General features: G+C 33.6%; 1 pseudogene; it reads right to left on the bottom strand.

The window, feature by feature from the left end:
- Window positions 1-18325: 18325 nt before the first annotated feature.
- Window positions 18326-25985, bottom strand: LOC149252173 (cytochrome P450 750A1 pseudogene; annotated as a pseudogene).
- Between the last annotated feature and the right edge of the window lie 1170 nt (window positions 25986-27155).

Below are 27155 nucleotides of genomic sequence, written 5' to 3'. Positions count from 1 at the left end.
AGGAATTCCATGATTACTCAAACAACATGGAATCAGAAGATAGCTTACAACTAGGTACACATCGCAGCAGAATGGTGTAGCAGAAAGAAACAACATGACAGTTATGAACATGGCAAGAAGCATGTTGAAAGTCAAAAACATGTCTAATGATTATTGGGAAGAAGTAGTTGCATGTGCTATTTATGTGATCAACATATCTCCTACAAGGTGCGTGGTGAACATAGTACCAGAATAAACATGGTCAGGTATGTCTTGCAACATATCTCATCTCAGAGTATTTGTATGTGTAGCTTATGCATATTTGCCTAAAGAACAAAGAGGAAAATTTGACGATAAAAGTGAAAAATGCATATATATTGTTTATAGTGAGCAATCAAAATATTGCAAACTATATAACCCTGTCAACAAGAAGACCCTAACTAGCAGAGATGTCATGTTCCAAGAACAAGAGTCATGGAATGGTAGTATAGACAAAAAATTTGATGCACAAGTGCCACTGATGGAAGAAGATGAGGTAGTAGAAAAGGCACAACGAGAATCACTAGTCAAGCCACCAAATAGAGACACACCAACAAGGACTCCAAGATTTCTTGAGCAGCATGGATCTTCAAGCAGATCAACAAATCGAGGTTCTCTTAATAATGAATCAGGTGATGAATCAAGCAATGGTAAGAAGAAGATTAGAAGTCTGAAATATATTTATGATGATTTGGATGTTAGTTCAAATTTTGCATTGTTGTCATTCCAACCTTCTTCATTTGAACAAACAATTAGAGATGAGATTTGGGAGCAAGCCATGGATGAAGAAATCGAAGCTATTGAAAAGAATGATACATGGGATTTGGTTAATTTTCCAAGAGACAAAAATCTCATTGGTTTAAAGTGGGTGTACAAGACAAATTTGAATGAGAAAGGTGAAATTGATAGATTGAAAACAAGACTTGAGGCAAAAGGATTCTCGTAGCAATCGGGAATAGATGTTTGAGAAACATTTCTCTGGTAGCCAGATTGGATACTGTAAGAGCAGTTCTAGCCACAAAAGCTTACAACAGGTGGAAAGTATATCACATGCATGTGAAATTAGCCTTCTTGATTGGAATTCTAGAAGAAGAAATTTATGTGCGGTAGCCTCCAAGATATGAAGTTGCAGGTAACAAAGATAAAGTTTACAAGTTGAAGAAAGCTCTCTATGAACTAAAGCAAGCGCCTAGAGCTTGGTATAGTAGAATTGTCAGCTACATGATTAAGAATGGATTTTGCAGAAGAAACATTGAGCCTACTTAGTACACGAAGGTAAAAGAGCATGGACAAATTTTGATTGTTTTCTTATATGTTGATAACATGACTTTTAGAGGTGATTTTGAGTTATATGAATTTAAAGAAGCCATGATGAAATAAATTGAGATTACAGATCTTGGTCTCATGAAATATTTTCTTGGAATAGAAGTTGAGCAATTTGAAAAAGGAATTTTTATTTGTCAAAATAAATATGCCAAAGATTTGTTAAAAGGATTTAGGATGGAAAATTTGAAACTTGTCCCTACATTAGTTGCAACATGTATAAACTTACACAAGGATGATGAAGGATCAGATGTCAATCAAACTCTATTCAAAACATTGGTTGGAAGCCTCATGTATCTCACAACTACAAGACCAGATATTCTGCAAGAAGTGGGTTTGATTTCCATATTTATGGAGACTCCAAAAGACACACATTGGAGTGTAGAAAGAAGAATTCTTAGATACATAGAAGGAACTAGAGATTGTTGCATAATGTATGCAAGCATAGGAAAGAAGGATTTGATTGGATACAAAAATAGTGATTTTACAGGAAGTTTGAATGATAGGAAGAGCACTTTTGGTTTTGTGTTCCCTCTTGGTTCAAGTGTGATTTCATGGGCATCTAAGAAGAAGTCCATTGTGACACTTTCATCAACAGAAGAAGAATATGTAGCAAGAACATCAACAACATGGCAATCACTTTGGTTAAGAAGCGTATTTTATGGACTCAAGGAGAAACAACAAGCATCAAGAACACTATATTGTGACAACACTTGAACGATTGCACTATCCAAGAATAATGTGTTTCATAAAAAGAGAAAGCATATTGATACTAGATATCACTTTATTAGAGAACTTGTGTGCAATGGAGAAGTTCACTTGAAGCCTTATAAATCTAATGATCAATTGGCTAATATATTTACTAAGTCATTAGCAAAAGATGTGTTTGAGTTTCATAGAAGAATCTTGGGTGTCGTAAGCCTAGCTTAGACATAGACCAGCAAGGATGTTTGAGTTGTTATGAGTTAGTCTTAGTTTAGCAGTCATAATTAAGGGGGAGTGTTAAAATAAGCTAATTACTCCTTCATGAGGAGTTGGATAAAATTAGAGAGTCAATTAACTGAGTGTTGAGTGTTGAGTGTTGAAGCATTGAGTCAAGTTGAGTTAAGTCATAGTCGAATTAAGTGTGTGGTTGCATGTTAAGATATTTTAGGCAACTCACTAGTTGGAAAAGGCTAAATAACCTTCACCGGGTTCATTGTAATAATCAAGTTTTGTGTGATCGATAGAAGAGCCGCAACTCATGTGTTTTGTGTGTGAATTTGTCTTTTAGCTCCTCTTCCTTTCCAACAAATATAAAATTATCGAATGTGAAATTATTTTTCTTAATTAAATATAAGCATGCCACAAATTTTTTATATAAACCGTTAGGTTAAATATTTTTCATTGCTTATATCTAACTATATTTCTTCACTCTTTAAGTCATTTTGTTAAAATTTTAGATATACAATTTTTATAATAATTTCATCATAATGATATAGAATTATGATTGTTAATCCACACATATATATACATATATATAATTATAATTTAATTCTTTTACATAATAATAGGTATATTATATATAATTTTTATATTTATAAAATTTAATCTATATTTTATATATGATTATTGTATTATAACTTTTATAGAAATATATTTTTTATTAAATATTTGTATTATTATATATCAATACATTAAAATAAAAAAATAAACCCCACCATTTTTATTCAAAATTAAATATAATAAGAAGACAAAAAAAATCTATCATATGACTTTGATGGGAACAAATCCTTCCTGAAACAATAAAATCAATCAAAATAATCCAAAAATATGTTTAAGTAAAAGTTGTCACAAATTAGTGAAAATATTTCTTTTATTATACATTAAAATAAATTTAATTTCTAATTTAGTTTCTAAATTATAATATAAATAAAATTAAATACAATAAAATATCTTTTATTCAAAATTGAATTTGATAATAAATGAATGAAAAACACGATTGAGGTTGGTAGGTGTAGTCTTTCATGCTTGCAATTAACACAGGAAGATCACATAGGCATGAAAACGTTTATATTATTATATCAAAATATATCCATTTCAATTATCGATTTATGAAGTATCAAAGGAGATTAATATTTTAAGATGAAAATATTTTTTGCAAGTGAAACAATTTAGGAGAGTTTGCATCTATAAAGATTTAATTCGTGTAAAATCGTGGTAACTTGAATATTTACCACTTGAATATAAAATTGGTTTATGTTGGTTTTAATCAAAATACAAATAAAATATTGTAGCTATAATTTTTTTTATTTATTCATTTCATAGAATATATACATAGTTCACAATGAAATATTTAGTTATGATTGAGATTTTCCATATTGAAATGTTAATACATGTATCTCTCTTTTTTATATAAAATTATTTGTGTCATTAATATTTTTTAAAATGTTATATGTCAATTAAGTGATAAACTTTGAAGGAATTATAAATCTTTTTGATACCTTAAATGAAAAAGAACATTGTAATGAAATAAGAATTCTTTGGCATTCTCTCTCCATATATTTGATGCTAAATCTTTTACTCAAAATACATATTGAAATATATTATTTCCATTTTAATATATTTTTTAATATTTTATAAAAACTTCATATTAACAATGAAATAACTAACACATCTCTCTTAAAATGGAAAGTGAAAATATAACAATTCTTTTTCTTAAATTATTTTATTTTTCTTTATATAAAATCGATATGAAATTATTTTATTTAGTATAAACATTCAAATATTTTATTTATGATTGAAACTATATTTTTGTTTTAGATATTACTGTCAATAGAGCATGGAGTGAATTACACATCGTATAATATCAAGCATTATTTTTATATTCATCTCTCAAATCCATATTAAGTAGTGAGAGAATTACATGTTTCTCTCCTACTCAATTACTTTATCTTCCTATATAAAATTGATGTCAAGTTAAATGAGAAATTGAACTATTTTATTTAGGAAAGAAATTGCTTTTTTTTATTATGTTAAATTTTTATCTTGTACTTTTTATTTAATCAGTAATCCCTATATTAAGTGGTCAGAGAATTACATGTTTCTCTCCTACTCAATTACTTTATCTTTCTATATAAAATTGATGTAAAGTTAAATGAGAAATTGAACTATTTTATTTAGGAAAGAAATTGATTTTTTTTATTATGATAAATTTTTATCTTGTATTTTTTATTTAATGAGTAAACCCTAGGGCCCTATAATATGTCCTCCTCCCCATAGCCTGCCCAGGGCACAACAGGGAGATTTGTCCCTAGGTCTTTCGAGTTTCAAAGATTTCACATTTTTCGGATTAACCAATTGAGCCTTATTTTATAATTTTCTAATATCACTTTTAATGACAACGTATATCCCAAACAATGAAACCTTTCTCTACCCAATAATATAAATATATTAAAATACATTTAAATTAATTTTCCATCAAAATAACCAATTTTCTTCTACTATAAGTGAGACTGCCACTACTACGTCCCTTGTATAAGATATTTGATAATAGTTTTATATATATATATATATATATATATATATATATATATATATATAGCATTATTTTTTTGTTTTTATGTATAATGTTAAGTTATGTTAGATATATTCATTCACAGTGGTTGTAGATAGATGTGTATGTGATAACAATTATTTGACATGAGATGTATATTAATTTGAGGATAGAAGACATATATTTGTTTGATGCGAAAATGTTTAGAGTAGCCCTAGCTACGTCATTTTTAAGATGTGTAGTTATATAGTCTTTATTTGCAGTTATAGTTATTTATCTCTCTGTTTATTTTGGTTTATACTCCTCTATAATTTTTTTGATATACCAGATCTATGCCTTTCATTTCTGTGTATGCTCTTTGTCCCAGGACTGTATGCTCTTTGTCCCAGGACTATGTGCGATCTGGGTAGACCAGAAACCAAAACAAAGGATTTTTCTCATGTGTATGCTCTTTTCCACCACGCCTTACTGTGATGTCAGAAAATCACAAACATTGAGAAAAATATTTAGTTTTCGGTCAATTCAATTTTAAGTCGTAAGGCGTGGATTACTTTTTCTTGTTCGTTTTGGGTTGTGTGTGTTTTTTTTTTGTAGGAAAAAAGGGGTTTTTTAAGTAACCACACACTCCAAAGCTTCAGTGGGGAAAAAACCCTCTTCCTCTTTTCAAAAAATTACTAACCTTTTAAACTACCTCACTTGGTCCAAAGTTACTTTATGAGAATAGAGGTCTTGGGTTCAAGTCTTTCCTTTTGTTGAGTTACATTTTAAAAAACCACATGTAGCTTATGTTTTAAAGTTACTTTATGTAAAAGTTTTCTCACCCATTATAAAAAGTGAGTCACTTATAATTCTAAAGTCTCTTTATCTTTTATTTAAGTTACAATTTAGTGGATAGTTCATAAAGTACCATCGCAAAAGTGACTTTCACTTATTTATAAAAGTGGCTTAGATAAAGTAATATTTCTTTTAAAGCGAGTTAATTGTATTATATTTGGAAAGGGGGTAACTTTTTTTTTAAATATAACATTATAACTCACTTCCCCACATTCACATAGTTCAGTAGAATCTTCAACAAATTTTCTTCAAAAAGCCATAACTTCTTCATCCAGAAGCCGTTTTTTTAATTGCCCTAATGTTTCGAGATCTTTCCATTTGAACACTTAGTTTCAGCATCTACAACTTTAGTTTCTTTTAAAATGGAAATTCCATGCCTAGTTATTCTTGACAGCACCAACTACTTCCAATGGATATCCTACATTGTGGATTTACTTAGAAGTAAAGGTCTTTATAGAATAGCCTCATGCCAAGAGTCTAAACATAAAGATGAAGATAAGAAAGCCATATGGGATAATAAGCAAGATCAAGTACGTGGGTTGATAGGGATGTCTATTTCTCCAAACCTTAGATTCCATATTGCAGAAATTGATACCCCTGATGAAGCAATGAAACAACTCAATAAAGTTTTTGGAATTCAAAATGAAATTAGAGCCCATCAACTTGAAAATGAGTTGCTTATGTTGGACCCAAATATCTTTTCTTCCATTGAAGATTTTTTGTCCAAGTTCAAGAGCCTTATACTTCTATTGGAAGGTGTTAAGGTTAAGAAATAAGATGGTAGCCTTATCTATTCCATTCTTACTAAGTTAGGACCAACATACTATGTGTTTGTTTCAACCTTCCATTCTACTAGAGAAGCCTTTATTTCTTAAGAACAAGACTACAAGTCCCCCTCTTTTGATGCCTTTTGTAATTATTTAAGAAGATAACAAGAAAAACTCTTACATCATGGTCTTCTTGATACTTGAAATGCTTCCAAGAAAGCCTTAGCAGCTCAGCAATAAACAAATTCAAAGAAATCTAAGAAGAAGCATCCTAAAATGAATGATCCTAAACTAAAGAAGGTTCCTAAGAAAATTCAGCCTCGAAATAAAAAATCAATTCAACAAAATGATAAGGAAAATAAAAACAAAGGGAGGAAGACTGATAGACATTTCAACTTTTGTAATCCTGATGGCCACTTAGAATCCAAATTCTTTAAGAAGATGGAAGCATTGGAAGCAGCCATGAGGAAGCATAACATCCATTTGGAGCATCCTTCAACTTCAAATTCATCTCCAGGAACAACACTTTTTGCATGTGGTTGTCAAGCATCTCAGTCTCATTATGCACTAAATGTATCTTCTTCTTCTCATTCTCATAAGTGGATCATTGATTCTAGAGCTTCTTATCACATGACCAAAAACTAACCCATGTTTCCTTCCTTAAATGATTGTAACACCAAACATATTTATGTTGGTGAAGATAGATCTCTTAGTGTTGTAGGGACTGGAACTATTCATCTAGACAATTGTAAATTTAATGATGTATTATGTGTTCCTACCATATCCTGCAACCTACTATCTATATATCAGATAATTCATACATGAGAAGGTAAAACTATTGAATTTTCACCTCATGATGTTGTAATTAAGGAGGTAAGAGATCCTAGACATATTTTAGCTAATGCCATTGCTGGTGATTATAGAAGGTTGTATAAGTTTAACAACTTTGGGTAATCAACTCGTCCCTCAGTATTTGTTGCTCATAATGATGATGTGAGCAAAATTTCGCATGAGCGATTTGGTCACTTAAACTATCGCTCCCTTCAAAATCTATGTAAAGAAAATATGGTGACAATTCTTCCTATGGTATCTTTGCAGAGATGGTGTTTGTTCCATATGTGTACTAGAAAAACATCATTGGGATAGTTTTGAAAAACATGCCTCTTGGCATGCCTTAGCCCCTTTACAACTTGTGCATAGTGATTTATGTGGTCCACTTCGAGTTGTTTCATTCTTTGGCTAAAAGTATTTCTTAACTTTCATTAAGTATTTCTCCATGCGCATTTGGGTATACTTCTTAAAGCGCAAGAGTGAAGTTTTTAAAATGTTCTTGGCCGTTAAGGCCTTTTTTGAGAAACAATTTAAACACCAAATTCTTAAGCTAAGATTTGATAATGGTGTAGAATATGTTAAAAACAATTTCATCAACGTTTTCACTAAGCATGGAATTTAATTGCAACATATTGTTCCATATACTCCACAACAAAATGGTGTAGCTAAAATAAAGAATCGCATCTTAAAGGAAGTGGCTAATTGTATGCTTCAATCTAAAGGATGTAGTATTAATTTTGGGTAGAAGAAATTAACTGTGAAAATTACATAGTAAATCACACTTGTACTAAGGTTTTAAAGAAAATTGCTCCAGAAGAAGCATGGAGCTCAATTAAACCAGATGTAAGTCACTTTCATGTTTTTGGAAGTGAAGCATGGGTCCATATTCCATATCAGAAACCTAAAGCCTTAGAACCTAAGAGTGAAAAATGTATTTTTGTTGGATATTATGAAGATGTAAAAGGATATAGACTTCTTCAACCTAAATCCAAAAATTTTATCATTAGAAGAGATGTAAAGTTTGCTGAAAATATATCGGCATGTGAGCCTAGTTCGATGGACGTGCCACCTCTCTCTATCCCTTCTAATTCTGAAAATATTCCTTGTTCACATGATGACAACGAGGATGAAAATCCCCCCCACCTTCTCGAGATCCTGATTCATCTCCCCAGCTTCCAAAATGGGTCTTTGCTACTCAGGATGCAACAGATGCTCTTGTAGGTGATCCTACAGATCAGTGTTGTACACATTCTTAGTTCGATAGAGCCTCTTCTTTACTAAATCAAGCTTCAGCGAATTATGATCTTGACATATTTGTAGAAGCTTTAGGCCATTGAGATTGGGACACAACTACGGATGAAGAATATCGTTCATTATTGGAAAATGATACATGCGACCTTGTTCCTCTTCCAAAGGGATGAAAACTTGTCAGATGAAAATGTGTTTACAGAACCAAGTTTGGACCAGATGAAAATGTTGATAAAGACAAAGCTTGTCTTGTTGGTAAAGGATTTTCACAAGTTTAAGGCATTGACTATATTGAAACCTTCTCCCCTGTTGCAAAAATGAACCCTATCTGCCTTGTTCTTTCCCTTGCTGTCTCTTTCAAATGGGAAGTCCATCAGATGGATGTTAAATCTACCTTCTTGCATGAGGACTTGCATGAATAAATCTATATGGAACAACCTCCTGGCTTTATACAAACAAACTCTAGTCATGTATGTCGGCATAATAAATACATTTATGGTCTCAAGCAAGCCCCTCATCTTGGTATGCCAAAATGGATAGATTTCTTTTACATATTGGATTTTCTAAGTGTAACTCTGACAACACTGTCTACACCAAGAAAGTGGGTAAGTCTCTTATCATTCTTCTTCTTTATGTTTATGATATTATCCTTACTGGTAGCGATACCAACCTTACAAACCATGTAAAGTCCAGCCTTAAAAGGAAGTTTGAAATGACAGACTTAGGACACTTGCATTATTTTCTTGGTCTTGAAGTCTTGCAATCTAAAGAACGTATTTCCCTTTCCTAGTCTAACTATGCTTGTGATCGTCTACGCCATTTTCACATGGAAGACTGTAAGCCAACCACTTCTCCCTTTCAGTCTGGAGCTAAACTTTCAATCACTTGTACCTCCCCTTAAGTTGATGCAACCTTATACCATCAGCTTGTTGGAAAACTTTTATATCTGACCCATACCCGTCCTGACTTTTCCTTTGTTGTTAGCCTTGTTACGTAGTTTATGAAAAACCCATATGAAATTTATTGGAAAGAATATAAAAGAATACTTCATTATATTCGAGGTACAGTTCAATTGGGGATTCATTATAATGCAAAAGCATCTCCTCTATTGGTTGGTTTCACTGATTCTAATTAGGTTGGTGACCTTAATGATCAGATGTCTACTGTAGTTTATATCTTCACTCTTGGTTCTGGACCTATTACATGGGCATCCAAGAAACAAAGTTCCATTTCTCTTTCTTCATCAGTATCATAGTATCATGGCACTGTTGAATCTTTTAAGGAAGCCCCGTGGCTTCGTGAGATCATGTCAAACTTTGGTTTTCAGCAACAACATCCAACTACACTTTGGTGTGATAATCACAATGTCATTAAACTATGAAAAGATCCATTCCAACATCAGCACAGAAAAAAAAAAATTGAACTAGGCATGCACTTCATCAGAAATCTCATTTATGACCATGTTCTTGAAGTGCACTATTGTTCAATCGATGATCAAGTTGCAGACATCTTGACAAAGGCTCTCACATAGGTGAAGTTTACTAAAATTTGATATATGGTTGGAGTTCAGGAAGTTGTCACTGACGAGGGATAGGCTCGAATTCCTCCTTCCCTCTCCTCTTGTGTTATCTTTGTACATCCTTCAATCTTGTCCCAAGTTTTTCTTAAGGGGGGATGTTAGGATATTCCAACACATAGGAAATAATTAAGTATACCTTGATCTAGTGTATAGTTAGGTAAAGTGTGTTTCTTTAGTATTTGCTTTTTGTAGATTATAATACGACAATAATGATATGTTCTAGAGATGAAGTGATCTGAAAATTCATTCTCTCCTCAGTATTACCAATGCTTGATTTGTGGCTTAACACACGATTGGTCCATGATCTCTATTTAAAGACCATGGAGGGTCATTTTCTTGGTGAGCATTCATGAGAGAAGCCTATATAAATTTTCTTTCTTTTATATTAAAAAAAATCCTGAAGTGGTCGCGTTGGCTCGGGTCATGGATTGTTTCCCTCTTTCAGGGTTTTAACCATGTCAAGAATACTAGTGTGTTGATATGTGCTCTGTTTGTGAGTGGTTTCCTTTGGTGTTCTATCTGAGGAACTTACCTTGTAAATTCCTGCAGAGGTGGGTCCGTTCTCCCACAGACAAGGGGGTCTCATACACCAATTTGGTGTCTACCTTGGCCGTGACCTTAAAATTGAACAAATATATATATATATATATATATATATAGTTAAATATTATATTTCAAATCTTAGTAATGAAAAAGAAAATCATTTCTAGACTAATTGTAGTTGGCAAGCCATAATAATAATAATAAAACTCTTTATAAAATAATCTAAATGTTCAACTTATTTGAATAAATAATACAGAGTAATTTAACAAGTAATACATAATATATAACCCTATGCTAGATAGTATCTTTAAAAAATGTGAATATAGTAAACACAATATAGTAGTTATATACTTTTTTGAATATTTTCATAGTTTAATATGAAGTGGCCATATTTTATTAATACAAAAAATATTGTATTTTAATTTGTATATATAATCGCGCCGAGAGTTGGGCCAAGAGGCGTATTCTATAGCCTAGTATGACCCCGATGTGTAAGTATGTCATGTCCTCGAAAAATAATAAAAATAATTTTCGATAATGAAAGTTGATCTTAAATTATATATAAGTTTTTAATCTGTAAGTATGTCATGTCCTCGAAAAATAATAAAAATAATTTTCGATAATGAAAGTTGATCTTAAATTATATATAAGTTTTTAATCTTATTAAAAAGTTACATCACCTAGATTCGAGGGTTTTTGGAGGGGAAAAATAATTTTTTTTAAATTGTTGCATCAACTAGATTGTTAGGGAAAACACTAATAACATACAACTAGTACAACCATATAAATTAAATAGTTGGTAAGTGTTAATAGAAAAAAAAAAAACTTACTTCACAATACACCTTATATTGCCAAGATTTTTAAAAAATATTAAAATGAACTAAATTATAACTCTATTTTCAATTATTATTAATTTTATGAGGTATTATTGAACAACTTGCAATGTAAAATCTTATGATATTAATAGAAATCTACTCAGCAAATTAAAAAAAAAAACAAAGAAACTATAAACAATTAATCTAGAGGTGCATTGTACATGCCAGTATGACCATGATGTGTATGTATGTCACGTCCTCGAAAAATAATAAAAATAATTTTCACTAATTTCAGCTAATATTAAATTATATATAACTTTTTAATCTTATTAAAAAGTTTTATAAAATAGATTGGAGTATTCTTGGAGGGAAAAAAATAGATTTTTTAAAATTGTTACGTCAACTAGATTGTAAGGAAAATCACTGATAACATACAACTAGTAAAACCTTATAAATTAAATAGTTGGTAAGTGTTAATAGACCTAAAAAAACTTACTTCACAATACATTTTATATTGCCAAGATTTTTAAAAATATATAAAAATGAACTAAATTATAACTCTATTTTCAATTATTATTAATTTTATGAGGTATTATTGAACAACTTGCAATGTAAAATCTTCTCATATTAATAGAAATCTACTCAAAAAAAAAAATTTATAAACAATTAATATATGAGTAAAACATATATATATTTAAAAAACATGTAACCAAATTCTTAAGCATGGAAATTGATGTTCACTTTATAATGGAGATTCTCAATCTATAAATAATATTTGTTATAACATTATAGGACAATACCATGGCTTACTAATACCGCATGCCCAAAAAACCATAACTCATGACACTTTTTTAATTAGTCACTTGAATTAAAAAAATAGAAATGACATAACTACTTTTGAGATGAATTTATCTCAACTTTAATATGTGACTACTACTCAAAATATTCTAGAATACTCTATAGAGATTAAATCTCTATCATGCACATAAGAATTATCTATAATCAAATTAAAAATAAACTAGTCATACTACATGAAGCATTTCACACATTTTACATTGTTGAGATTCAAAAAATCATAAAAACTAACTAAATTATAACTTTATTATTATTTTTTTTACAAAATCGTGTCATGCTCAGTCAAACCTTGATGCCCCTGAAAAAGTCATCTCATGAGTATAACTATATTATTATTAGAAAAAGAACTGATATATAAGTTTTATATATATATATATATATATAAACATTGAATAACAATCTTAATCTTAAATAAATTTGGTTATAATATCATGACATATCAATACTACATGTCTAAAACATCATCTCTCTTAATATGATACTAATTAATATATGATTTTTTTAATTAATTGATTTAATTAAAAATACAAAAAAAATACATAACTATTTTAAAAATAAATATCAATCTCATTAATGTATGTATATTATTAAAATATTCAATAAAAATAAATTCTTACTAATTAAAATTTTAAATCCTATCCCAAAATAAACAGGCCGTCCTAGAGAAGGCAGCCGACCCTTTCCAATAACACGGAGAAAAGCATCCGGCCCTCACCCTAATCTCTCCAATTTGGTTTCTATTCCTATAAATAGAAATGAAACTCTATTTTGAAGTTTTACAATCAACGAGATTGAAACCGAGAGAAAAACGATTCCGGAAAGATATATGAACATCATTTCCTGCGAGTTTGCATCCGGTTACCGATTGACCAAGATCCCACACAGAGTCTGTACAATAGAAAAACATTAGAGACCATTTGGGAAACCAAACGTCATGCGCAGAACCCCTTTACTAAACAATGGTTCAACGCCAAATGTGCCATTCCCCAAGTAAACTTCAGAAATTTTCCGAGTGTAAAAGTGCAGCGATAGATGTAATTGAGGAGTATACAAAAATTTTGGAAGAGGGAGATATGAAACAGTGTTTGGACATATTAGGGGAATCTTTGTCAGAAAAGGTGATAACGAAAATGCAGTGTTGCGCAATGTGGAAGAAAATTAATCTACTGCGAATGTATTGTCAGTTTGATTTTCAGAAACCCTGAAACTTTCAGATCCTTACATGGCTTCAGATACTTGAACGAACTCATTATTAAAGTAAGGATCCTTCTGGTGAGCAATTCAATAGAAAGTGACACCAAAGAAACTGTATGGGATGTGTGCAAGGAAATCGCCAGGGCGATTGATGTTATCGGCCTGAAACCATGGGATATATATGATGTTGATAGAACAAAGACTGTTCTACTGATTGGGGGGTATATCAAAACGATAGAGTTTGTTTATCTTTATCCCGAAAACTATATGAAAATCGAATCCCTTATGTTAAGAATATTTTGTAAAGATTTTGATGAGATGAATGACGAAGCTCAGCAAATCCTTGGAAGAGAATTATACGAAACTGTTGTAGGAGTCATGGGCCATTTTATTGTTACACAGAAATTGTCTCAAACGAATGCGCGGGATATTAGCAGTGAAGACTTGAATCACGCGATTTCTATTCTGCTCAGATCCTGGATCACAACAGCTTCTCTCGATAATCCAGTTCAATCTAAAATCCTGGTTGATGCATCGCTAGAGAAATTGATAGATCGGAAGAGATGACAGGTCTTAGCGAGGAACAAATTCTAAAGCGCTTGAATTGGGTCTTTCTCTTGTCAGGGACATACTGATGACCAGAGGCCCATGAGCTGATAATATTCACTGTAGAGGTTTAGATATAGTAGATGGGATCTTTCGCATTTTTAAAGGATGTAATATATTTGAAGCGGCGGTTTGTGTGGTTAAAGGATGTAATATATTTGAGTGCGTTCAGTTTAGAATTGCACAGCTTGGATGGGATATCTGCACAGCTATCTGGAGAATGGGAGAACCTTCTGTGGATAATGAAATTCTCCGTGAATTGTAAAATCTTAAAGCACAGTTTCAGGTTGAACGTCAAGATTTGAGGGGAAATGACGGAGAGGATTCCGGGTAATCGTTTTGTTTGAGTGTCGCACGAATTCATGATACCTTCGGCCATATATAATCACATGTTTTAATTTAATTTTTGAAATGTTTTTTCACATACGATTACAATGTATTTCTGTTTTCGAGTAATACTTGAAATGACCAATAAGAGATAATAAATAAGAAGCCCGGTTATGGACCAATAAGAGATAATCAATAAATTATAAAATATAAATTATTGGTTGTGAATTTGTTTAGACCGTTTCGAAGTTGTTTGGTGAGTCAAATTCAGAAATAAGTTTCAAAGTTTTAATCGAAAAAGTGTTGTAAGGTAGTTTAGGTTCTCATTTAATTTAGAAATTATGTTTTAGAACTTGAAATGGATAATATTTTGGATGATATTTTGGTTTTATGATGTTGTTAAGGAAAAGAATCTTGATAAAATGATACTTTAGGTCTACATGGTTTGTTTAATCATAAAAAATGGTATTTATTTATTTATTATTATATAATTTATTTGTAAAATTATTTTTAAATTTTTTTTTTGTTATGGTAAGTATTTAGAAATCAAATATAATTATAAATCTACATCATCTTCATATCATTATTGTGTCCACGCAAGTATTTTACAGTTGAGTATGTCCCCGATGTGTCCACGCAAGCATTTTACAGTTGAGTATGTCCCCGATTTGTGAGTAGGTAAAGTTTTCAAAAAATAATAAAATTGTTTTTTCGCTAATATTTCTTTTATCATAATATGAATGAATCATAAATTTACTTATATCATTTTTTCACAACATTAAAATTCCATATTAGGTAAAAGTTTAAGCATTTTTAATGTCATTTCTTAAATTAAAGGAATATGTCATTTCTCAAATCAAAGGAACAAGATTAAAATTCAAAATCTTGCTCTAAAATATTTTAATGTTTCTTCTAAATAAACATTTGTAAAATAAATTTTTGAAAGGAAAAATTATATCATGGTGGTATATTAAAATCTTAATTTGATGTAGTTTTATTATTAATTTTGTTATCATGCCATGTAAAAAACACCATTAAATCTAATATTGACATTATAATATAAACTATATATTTAATATTAATAATAATATATTATAATATTAATATTGTCAAATTGAAAAACTTTGGATTAATGAGATATTAGATTTAATATAATATTCAATTTTTTGTTATATAATATATATTAATATATCATGATATATATTAACCCTAAATATATACAGAGGGAAGAACAAAGACAGAGAGTGATAGAGGTGGAGAGATAGTGGGGGTGACCAAGGAGAGGAGATACAATGAAGGAGAAGCAAGACGAAGAATGGAGAGACAAAGAGAGGAGTGAGAGGGAGAGAAGAGTAAGAGAGAAAGAGGGAGAGACAAATTTGGATGGGGGAGAGATAGTGACAAGTTTCGAGGGCAAAAAGAGAGAGAGGGAGATGGATGGGGGGAGAGAGATGGAGGTAGGAGAGAGGATGAGAGAAGGAGGGACAAAGAGATGGAGTTGGAGGGGAGAGAGTGAGTGACGAAGAAAGACATATAGAGGTAAAAGTGGAGAGAGAGAGAGAGAGGGAGTGACAAGGGAGAGATGGAGAGAGAATGTATGAAGGGGGGGACGAAGGGAATAATATTTCTTGTACAAGATGCATTGATTTTAGTGTACATGATTGATAATCCTGTTTGATTGCTTGTACTAGATGCATTAATCTCAGTGTATATGTGTATTTCTAATATATTTTATTGTTTGCTCTAGATGCATTGATTTCAGTGTAGATGTTGATTTATAATTATATTTGATTATTTGCACTAGATACATTGATTTAATTGTAGATGTTGATTTTTAATCTTATTTCATTGCTTGCATGACACATTAATTTAAGTGTAGATGTTATTTTCTAATCGTATTTGATTGCTCACATTAGATGGATAGGATGTTGTTAATATTTAAAAATAATTTTCAATATCACATGGAGGGAAGAGATATAATAATATTTCTTGCACTAGATGCATTGATTTTAGTGTAGATGATGTTTTATTATATTTCTATTCAATTGATTGCACTAGATGCATTGATTTCAGCATAGATGTTGATTTCTAATCCTATCTGGATGCATTTATTTCACCGTAGATTTGGATTTCTAATCCTATTTGACTTCTTTCACAAGATGCATTGATTTTAGTGTAAATGGTTTTTTCTAATCTTATTTGATTGCTTGCATTAGATGTATTAGATGTTGTTAATCTTGAGGTTCTAGATTATTAAGAAAAAATATTTTCAAGATATATTTAGTAATACCTAAAAGGACACTATTAAGAATTAATTAGTGGTCAAAACTTGTGATACCTAGAATTAAAATGAAATAGATGTGCATAATCAATCCTTCTGCAAAGTCCGGATTAATCCTTTACAAGATCATCTCCCTTCTAATCATCAACTAGTTACTAATTGACAATTACATATATTCAAAATTACTAATAGATAATTACATAGAATAATATATTCATAATATTTACAAGAGGAAAAAGTATATTTATAAACATTCAAAACAAATCAAAATATTCTTGAAGGAGATGTGATAATTTTTTGGAGAAAAAAATAATATAAAGATTTTATAATTCTAGGCACTCATTAAAAAAATACATTATTTCTTGACTTTGCTGAATAAACTATAGATAAAAAATCATCAAAAAATTCTTGAAGGAAACAAATTATTTCAAACATTAGCACAGGAAAAACATATTTCAAGATATCCAAAACTAAGTACTAATAGACAATTACATACACCTAAAAATATAACAAAACAACTGTAACATTCAAAAACATTATCATACAAATCCAAACACATAAACACACAAACCACTCAAAGCATCCAAACACAGACTTACAAACCATTCAAGGCATGCAACCCGGGCTAAATTAAAGAAGAGAATGATATGCTTAGGACAAGCAAAGAAAACATAATTTGAATTTTGAAGTTAATCTCAAACATATACATAACAATGATAATCTAAAAATGTGATATTGTTGCCCTAGCCATGTTACATCCATCTAACAACGGATCTATCATGCGCTGAGAGAGATCAAATCCTTGGAGATGCCAACCTTTTTTTTAGCGTAGAATTTGAGGGAAAAAAAGTTTGCACCTCTAGAGATTTGATCCCTGGAGATGCAAACCTTTTTTTTGGTGTAGAATTTGACGAAAAAAAGTTTGCACCTCCAAAAATTTGATCCCTTGCAACACATGATTTGATCTCTCTAGACTCATGATGGATCTGGGATTAGATAGATCTAAACTAGTTTAATATACCATTACAGTAAGAAAAATATATCCAATACCTTCAACATATATAGGATCATATATTGAGTATTTACAACCAATTACAAATAACTCCATATACGAGAATGCCATAATTTTTGATAACCTCGACATGACTAAATGTACAGATAGAAAGGCGGGTACTATCACCATGAGTCAAATAATGGGAAAACCTACCAATTTGCCTTTCAGAATATCAAAGGAATTTGGGCATTCCGCAATCTAAGTGAAATTCTTAGTCTCTTTTCACAACCATTCCATGGGGAAATAATGGATACCTAACCCTTAATGAACCTTCCATAGTATTATGTGTGGATTAGGGTACACAATAGCATGTAACATTAGTCAGAGCATCCAAATTGAAAATTGTGGCTATCGTGTTCCGATCTACCAGTACGCCATCTCTAAAAAAACAATGTGACCTAGAAGTGTACAAAAAGGTGTTTAAAAGATGCATTTCTTCATGAGCCAAATAATGGGAAAACCATTGCAGATAAAGAGAAACTGTCCCTTCCCTTGTTTCCTCCTACTCCTACGGTTTAGGGTGAAACGCTGATCCTCAACCTTGGATAGGCATAGAGCGGTACCTGTCTTGGAATCGTCATTCCAGAGGCCTCTTTCATATCCAGCTGGCAGGAATCACCTTCAACCCTCCAATCAAAATTGTGCACCAACTGAGCCACTGCACGTTCAATGGTACCAATAGCCATAGGAGCCCCTGGGCATCCTCTCCTTCCTGCGGCAAACGGTATCATACTGAAGTCTGATTGCTCTGTTAAATTGATATTCTCTTCTTCCGTGAATCTCTCGGGCTTGAATTTGGAAGCATCTTGTGCCCACATATTGGGATCCCTCCCTATAATCCACACATTTACCATGACCGTTGTTTGCTTATGTATGTAGTATCCTCCTTCTATCACAGCCTCCACAGATTCACGAGGAAGCACTAGAGGCAGCGCTGGGTATAGTCGCAGAGTCACCTTCATTCTTGCCAGATTCGACTCTGTTACACTACCATGTTGGCCAACAACCGATCCGATTTCTTGCTGCGATTTCTTCATTACATGGGGATGTCTGACCAGCGCACTCATCGCCCACTCTAACGTAGTTAATGTTGTCTCCAAGCCAGCCCCGAACATGTCCTGCACAAATACAAATCCAATTAGTTGCAAAATGATGACTGACCGAAGTTTAAGAATGAGGGGCGAGGCATACAAGCACAAGACCCTTGATGGTTTCCCGTGTGATTTTACTGTCGGTCTCAGCCATATGCAGCAGCACATCGACGAAGTCTTGCACATGAGGCTCTGCATCTGCCTCTTTCTGGCCATTGGAGATGGCGGCCATGACATGATTAACATTAACATGGTCGTCTATTATTTTCTCCGCAAATTCATTGAATGTTTTATCAATTTTCTTCATCCACCGCTTGATACCTTGCAAATCAAGCCAATCCAAATACGGAATGAAGTCTCCAATGTTCAAGTCTCCCACCCTAGCCGTCAACTGTACCAACAGATCTTTAAACCCTTTGAATTCACCACCCAAATCATCGTCCGAAAATTTCTTCTTCACCAGTATTCGCCAAACAATATTGGAGGTGAGAGTAGAGATGGCCTTGCTCACATTCACGCCCATTCTTCCATTCTCACTCTCCTCCCATATTGAATGGATCACGGCAGGAACCTCTTCCTCTCGCACGCGCTTGAAGGACTCAATTCTTTTGGCAGTCAGGAGTTCTAACACGCATATTTTTCTCATTTGCCTCCGGTGATCTCCATATGGAGCGAAGACCACATCCTTAAAATTGAAAAACATTAATCTCCCACCGGCTCCATGAGGTCGGCTGGCAAAGAAGAAGAAATTACGACGGTAGGGACTGAACCCACGTGTAGAAACAAAATGGGACCATATTTGTGAGCGAGGTCTTCAAAAAAACGATGAGGGGGGAGTCTCAGTTGGTGGAGGTTTCTGATGATGGGCCATGCATAGGGTCCTGGGGGTAACCTGTCACTAATCCTTCTCTTGTGCAGAGACCATATCAAGAAGGAAGAGAAGAATATACAGACAATAGCTGCTGTGGCAGCCCCTCTGTTGGAAATTTCTGGTAATTTCAAACACAAATTAACTGAACACAGAGCAATGCTCTGTTTTTCTGCCACAGGATCTTTTGCGCAGGGAAGCCCAAATAAAATTTATGAGCAAAGTAGAGCTTTTCAACCAAAATAAACTTGTATTAATTCATAAACTACCTAATACAATTTTCTTCCTCTCTCTCAGAGGGATTCACCAAGAACTTTCACAAAAAATAAATTACTCTGCCTCTTTTACAAATGATTTTACACTGCTGTGTAAAATCTTCATTCATTGCTATGAGAAAAGTTTTTACATTGACTGCTGTAAAAATAAAAATTCCTTACATGGGTTTACTGCAAAAAAAAACTTTCACATTCACTTCTGAGTGAAATTTTTTTTCATTACATTCATGGGTTTTCACATTACATATTCAATTAAAAAAATTTACATTCCATTCCCATTCATTTCAACGAACAGCTACAAGCACCTGTAAGAAGAATCCCAAATTTCATTCACTGCCGGGAGTCTTTCTTCATTTCATCCCTGCTCTGGTTTCAATTTTTCATTGCACTGGTTTCGCACTGTTGTGCTCTCCTATTTTTCTCCTTCGCTGCCGCGAGCCCCTTCTCTTTTCATCTCATCCCTGCTCTGGTTTCATTTTTTTCGCACTTCAGTGCTCTCTCCTTTCCACTTCATTACACACTCAATTCACATACAAATGAGTGCACACACAAAGCATTACAAATACGAATGCATATCTTATGCACTGCTGTGCATCTCCCCTGATTTCTATTCGCTGCTGCGAACCCAGTTTCTTTTCATTCCATGTGCAATAAACTCATATGCAAATGAGCACGCACAAGAAACATATACCAAAAGCATTAAAGATAGGGCGTTGACTTGCCCATACCATTCTTTAAATTCTCCATGCTTCCGTGCAAAACAAGACTTAAAAAACATTTACCAACTTTTACCTGCAATTTGCGAAACATCATGAATCACATTAATTCCTTCACGTGGGTGATCAGACAAAAGTTCAGGCAGGTTGAAGGAGATCTTGGTCCGTTGACTTGATCGGACGCATATCGCTCCCCTAACTCACACAACTCAAACGATGTTTACCGCCGGGGGAATGGGCAGTTTTGTGTTTGTATAGTGGACACGTGGCTGGAGCGGATTGTGTCGGAGGCCCTCTGACAGAAACCACTTATGGCAAAAGGCGGTGCGGGGAAGTCTTCGTGGTTTTCTTCAATGGTTTTGCAGTCGCCGTTTACAGGCAGCTTCCGGCAACGCTGCACGGTAGTTGGAATTAATATTCCAACACTCCCCTTTAATTTCAACTGCTGGGCATTCAGTCATACCCAAACATTTTCTAATCCAATGGCTTTGTCAGTATGTCTGCAACCTGTTCCTGAGTCCTGCAATGTTCTAAGACAATTTCTCCATTGCTCACCAATTTCGTGATGTAATGAAATCTTGTGTCAATGTGTTTTGTTCTCTTATGAAACAACGAATTCTTGATAATGCAATAGCTGAGCTATTGTCACAAAAAATCACCGATGCTTTTGCCTACTCTTTCCCTAAGCTCCTCAACATTTTTCTCATCCAAACTGCTTGACATGCTCTTGCTGTAGCTGCCACATATTCAGCCTGTGCTGTAGACAACGCCACGATAGGCTGTTTCTTAGAAGCCCATGAAATGGCTCCTGAACCCATGTGAAGTACATAACCGGAAGTGCTTTTCCGATCATCTCAGAATCCTTTTTGCTGCCTGTTACAAAAAAAAGGTCTTCCTCTTAACAGAGGGATTACAAAATTGCTGTTACACAAAGATCTTCCTCACATAGAGGGATTCTCCAAGAGATTATGCTGAAGAGCATCTTCCTCTTAACCAGAGGGATTCACCAGTCTATGCTGAAAAGCATCTTCCTCTTGACAGAGGGATTCACCAAAGACAATAGATCTTCCTCTTAACAGAGGGATTCACTGGAGATTATGCTGAAGAGCATCTTCCTCTTTAACAGAGGGATTCACCAAAAGACTGCTTCAAGTGCAGTTCCAAAACAAAATAAACTTCACTGTCTCTTCTGAAAAATACTCTCTCTGTCTTCAAAATTAACACTGTTGAAGCACTGCTGTGTATTTTTCAAAAACAAAATACTCTGTCTCTTCTGGAACAATTACTCTGTCCCAGCTTACAAATTTACACTGCTGTGTGTAAATATTTCTTACATTCACTGCTGTTGCATATATTGCATTTCAGTTCAATGAACAACACACTCATTGCACTTACATTTACTGTTGTAAAGAAAAAAAAAATTACATGTGCTGCTGGCCATTACATTTCGTTTCTTCAACAAAAAAAATCTTCATGCTACTGCATTTTTCATATTCACACTGCTGTGTGTTTTTACTACATATTTTCCAACAACAAAAACAAGACTTACATTACCCTTTTCACTGCTGTGTGAAAAATTTCATTGCATTCTCAAACACTGGGCTTTTACGCTTTGCTGTGTTTTTCCCTCTTCTCATTACCACAAAAAAATTTTCACTTATGCACACTGATGCGTGCTTTTCTTCCTTTTGTTTTTAAAATGGACAATAACCAAAAACTTCACTGCACTTACATTCGCATTGTTGCGCGTAAAAACATTTCTTTTCACCGCGCTGCTGCACTTCACATTTCAACACTGCCCCTTTTTCTTCTCCGCGCCTCTATGCATATTGCATTGCATATGTGATAAAAGAACAAAGCAAAAACATTACATTTTTCAACACCGTTGCGTATTACATTTCAGAGGGATTAACAAAAAGATTTCATTTGCGCTCTGTTGTGCTGCAATACATCCTCCACGCAATCTCCATGCCCTGCAGACTTTTCTTCTCTGCTTTTATGGCAGATTTAATTCCATATCTCTCCCCTATAAGAAGATCTTCATATAAAAATGACTGTTAATATATTTCAGCAATAATGATCAAGAATTACAGGCTCCCCCTAACTGTATGCATTGTCTTCCTTCAGCTAAGTTTCCTCAAAAGAAACTTAGATCGACTGGAGAGCTCAAGGGACTTTCAGACTGTATTTCCTTCCTTCTCCATACTTGTGTAACTTTATTCTTTTTCATAGGTCTAGCTTGTGTAAGAACCCATATTAAGTTACAATCACGTGCCATATGCCCAATGTTATGACACTTGAAACATTCTACATTGTTCATGAATAAGATTTCATGATTTCTTCTTGTAAAATTGTTTCTTGGAGGTTGTCGGAGACCATAACATCTATATTTATGAAATGCTCTACAGTATTTTGCCATATGACCAAAGTTTGAACAAGAATAACAATAACCAAAAAATGAACTTTGGTACCTGGGAGATGGAGGTTTCCTTGGTGTACTTCTGAAGCCTTTCTGCCTTGAGATCCTTTGATGATAACCATTGCCTCTTGCCTCTTTGACATCATCAATATTTCTTCTTGGAGCTGGTTTTCTACTTGGAGTGGGATTTCTTTTATTGTAGCCTTGATCTTTCTCCTTGCCTTTGCTGGAACTAGGAGCATCACAATCTCTTTCTGGCTTCTTTACATCTCCTTTGCTTAAAGTATTTTCATTCTTGCTTGAGGGTTCACCTACATACCCGAGTCCTGATTTATTAGATGGAGATCTGTGATAGCTGAGCATGTCATCCAATGCTTGAGAGCTCTTCATGATTTTGTTCATCCCTTCAACCTTTTTCCTAAGGAGGACAATCTCTTCTTTCAATCTTTCACACTCATTATTCTTCTTTGCAAGTTGTTCCTCAGTTTCTTCCTTGCTACGAGTAGCTTCAACTGCTACTATCTTAAGGGAGATGATATCTGACTTCATTTTGGAGATTTCTTCATTCTTTGCTTGATTACTCTCCATTCTCTTCTCAGCTTCTTGTGCATGTTTCCTGGCTTCTTGTAATTCGGACTTAAGGGAGGATACCTCTACCTTGTACTGTCCAATCTCTTCTACAAGTTTGTTCACTCTCTTGTGCCTTTGTTCAAGTTGACTTGAAAAGGCATCTTCCTGCTTCTTTGCTTTATTCAATTGATTTGTCATGGATATGACTTCTTCATGATTCTTCCTTTTGCTTTGATCAAGTTCCTTCTTAAGCTTAGCGAGCTCTTCATCCCTTTTTTGTACTTGAAGCTTGATGAGGTCAACCTTCTCATTTTCAGCTTCTATGATGGGTTCAGAATTTCCTTCTTGACTGATGGTCATGGTCAGTGCTCCCTTTGCATGAAGGTCATGAAGTCTGTCCCATATATCCTTTGCTGATGAATATTTTCCTAGATTTTTCTTTACAGAATCAGGCAGTCCATCCAAGATTGTCTTTGCTGCATTTGTATTGTACTCCTTGGAATCTTTATCCATCTTGCTTTCATTAATCACTGATTCCCAAATTTCAATTCCTTCAGACTTTAAGAAAGTCCTCATTTTTATTTCCCATATATCAAAGTTCCCATTGAACCTTGGAGCCTCAAATAGAATGCTTTCAAATAGATTGTCTTCTATTTTAATAGTAGAGGGAGACACATCCTTAGGAGGATTGGAGACTTTCTTCTTTGACCTTGCCATTCTTAACTATGCTTCAAATATTGGACTGTGTATTTAAAAACACTAACTGTTTCTTCAACAGTAACACAGAAAATTGATCTGAGAAATACCTTGGATTCTTTTGCCTAAGACTTCACTCTGCTGGAGAAGTTGTTGCAACAAAAAAAAACTCTTTCCTTCAGCTTCTTTGTCCCCTTCAAAGAGCTTGGATCTGCTCTGATACCATGTTGGAAATTTCTGGTAATTTCAAACACAAATTAACTGAACACAGAGCAATGCTCTGTTTTTCTACCACAGGATCTTTTGCACAGGGAAGCCCAAATAAAATTTCTGAGCAAAGCAGAGTTTTTCAACCAAAATAAACTTGTATTAATTCATAAACTGCCTGATACAAATTTCTTCCTCTCTCTCAGAGGGATTCACCAAGAACTTTCACAAAAAAGAAATTACTCTGCCTCTTTTACAAATAATTTTACACTGCTGTGTAAAATCTTCATTCACTGCTATGTGAAAAGTTTTTACATTGACTGCTGTAAAAATAAAAATTCCTTACATGGGTTTACTGCAAAAAAAACTTTCACATTCACTTCTGAGTGAAATTTTTTTTCATTACATTCATGGGTTTTCACATTACATATTCAATAAAAAAAAATTTACATTCCATTCCCATTCGTTTCAACGAACAGCTACAAGCACCTGTAAGAAGAATCCCAAATTTCATTCACTGCTGGGAGTCTTTCTTCATTTCATCCCTGCTCTGGTTTCAATTTTTTCATTGTACTGGTTTCGCACTGTTGTGCTCTCCTATTTTTCTCCTTCGCTGCCGCGAGCCCCTTCTCTTTTCATCTCATCCCTGCTCTGGTTTCATTTTTTTCGCACTTCAGTGCTCTCTACTTTCCACTTCATTACACACTCAATTCACATACAAATGAGTGCACACACAAAGCATTACAAATACGAATGCATATCTTATACACTGTTGTGCATCTCCCCTGATTTCTATTCGCTGCTGCGAACCCAGTTTCTTTTCATTCCATGTGCAATAAACTCATATGAAAATGAGCACGCACAAGAAACATATACCAAAAGCATTAAAGATAGGGCGTTGACTTGCCCATACCATTCTTTAAATTCTCCATGCTTCCGTGCAAACAAGACTTAAAAAACGTTTACCAACTTTTACCTGCAATTTACGAAACATCATGAATCACATTAATTCCTTCACGTGGGCGATCAGACAAAAGTTCAGGCAGGTTGAAGGAGATCCTGGTCCGTTGACTTGATCGGACGCATATCGCTTGCCTAACTCACACAACTCAAACGATGTTTACCGCCCGGGGAATGGGTAGTTTTGTGTTTGTACAGTGGACACATGGCTAGAACGGATTGTGTCGGAGGCCCTCTGACAGAAACCACTTATGGCAAAAGGTGGTGCGGGGAAATCTTCGTGGTTTTCTTCAATGGTTTTGTAGTCGCCGTTTACAGGAAGCTTCCACCAACGCTGCACGGCTATTGGAATTAATATTCCAACACCCTCCATCAGTGACTGTGAATGTTGCAGGAAAAGTTAGAAAGAGACGCAAATTATGAAAAGCCATATCGCACACACACATTCTAAGCACTGCACTCTACATTTTGGAAAGGAAAAAGGTCTGCTGGCATTAATAGCCATCAGTGAGGGAATCACATAAGCTCCAGTTATCCCGAGGCTACATGTCACAAATGAAGCCGTTGGAGGAGAAATCAAAACAAACACAACGTTTTAAAGACCGACTCATTTCAAATCATTGAATAAAAAGACACTAAAGCTAGAATATAATTCTAAAGCGCTTGAATTGGGTCTTTCTCTTATCAGGGACATACCGATGACAGCAAGCCCATCAGCTGATAATATTCACTGTAGAGGTTTAGATATAGTAGAAGGGATCATTCGCATTTTTAAACATTTTTCTCGTGAAGGTGAAAATCAGGATGAAGCGGCGGTTTGTGTGGTTAAAGGATGTATTATATTTCAGTGCGTTCACTTTAGAATTGCACAACTTGGATGGGATATCAGCACAGCTATCTGGACAATGGGAGAACCTTCTGGGGATAATGAAATTCTCCGTGAATTGTAAAATCTTAAAGCACAGTTTCAGGTTGAACGTCAAGATTTGTGGGGAAATGACAGTTTTGTTTGAGTGTCGTACGAATTCATGATACCTTGCTCCATATATGATCACATTTTTTAATTTAAGTTTTGAAATGATTTTTCACATACGATTACAATGTATTTATGTTTTCGAGTAATGCTTGAAATGATTTGTTTAACTATATGTACTCATTTTAATGGTTATTGGGTTCGATAATTTTAACTTAATTGACTGAGTGATTTAGATCATAAGAAGCCCGGTTATGGGCCAACAAGAGATATAATAGATAAATTATAAAATATATATTATTGGTTGTGAAGTTGTTTGGATTTGTTTAGAAGGTTTCGAAGTGGTTTGGAGACTTAAATTCAGAAAAATTGTTTTTTAGCTAATAGTTCCTTTAGTCATATATTTGAATATGAATGAATCATACATTTACTTTTACCATTTTTTTAACACATTAAAATGCCAAATTAGGTAAAAGTTTAAACCTTTTTACTCTTTATTAAAGCCAATGTCATTTCTTAAACCAAAATAACAAGATTAATTCAACACAGAATCCAAAATCTTGCTCCAAA

This window comes from Pinus tabuliformis, chromosome 7 (assembly GCF_031772625.1).
Source record: "Pinus tabuliformis cultivar Carrire ecotype Pingquan chromosome 7, CPIR1, whole genome shotgun sequence".
Taxonomy (NCBI): domain Eukaryota; kingdom Viridiplantae; phylum Streptophyta; class Pinopsida; order Pinales; family Pinaceae; genus Pinus; species Pinus tabuliformis.
Note: the sequence above shows the minus strand (reverse complement) of the source record. Positions and strands in the feature narration are given on the sequence as shown.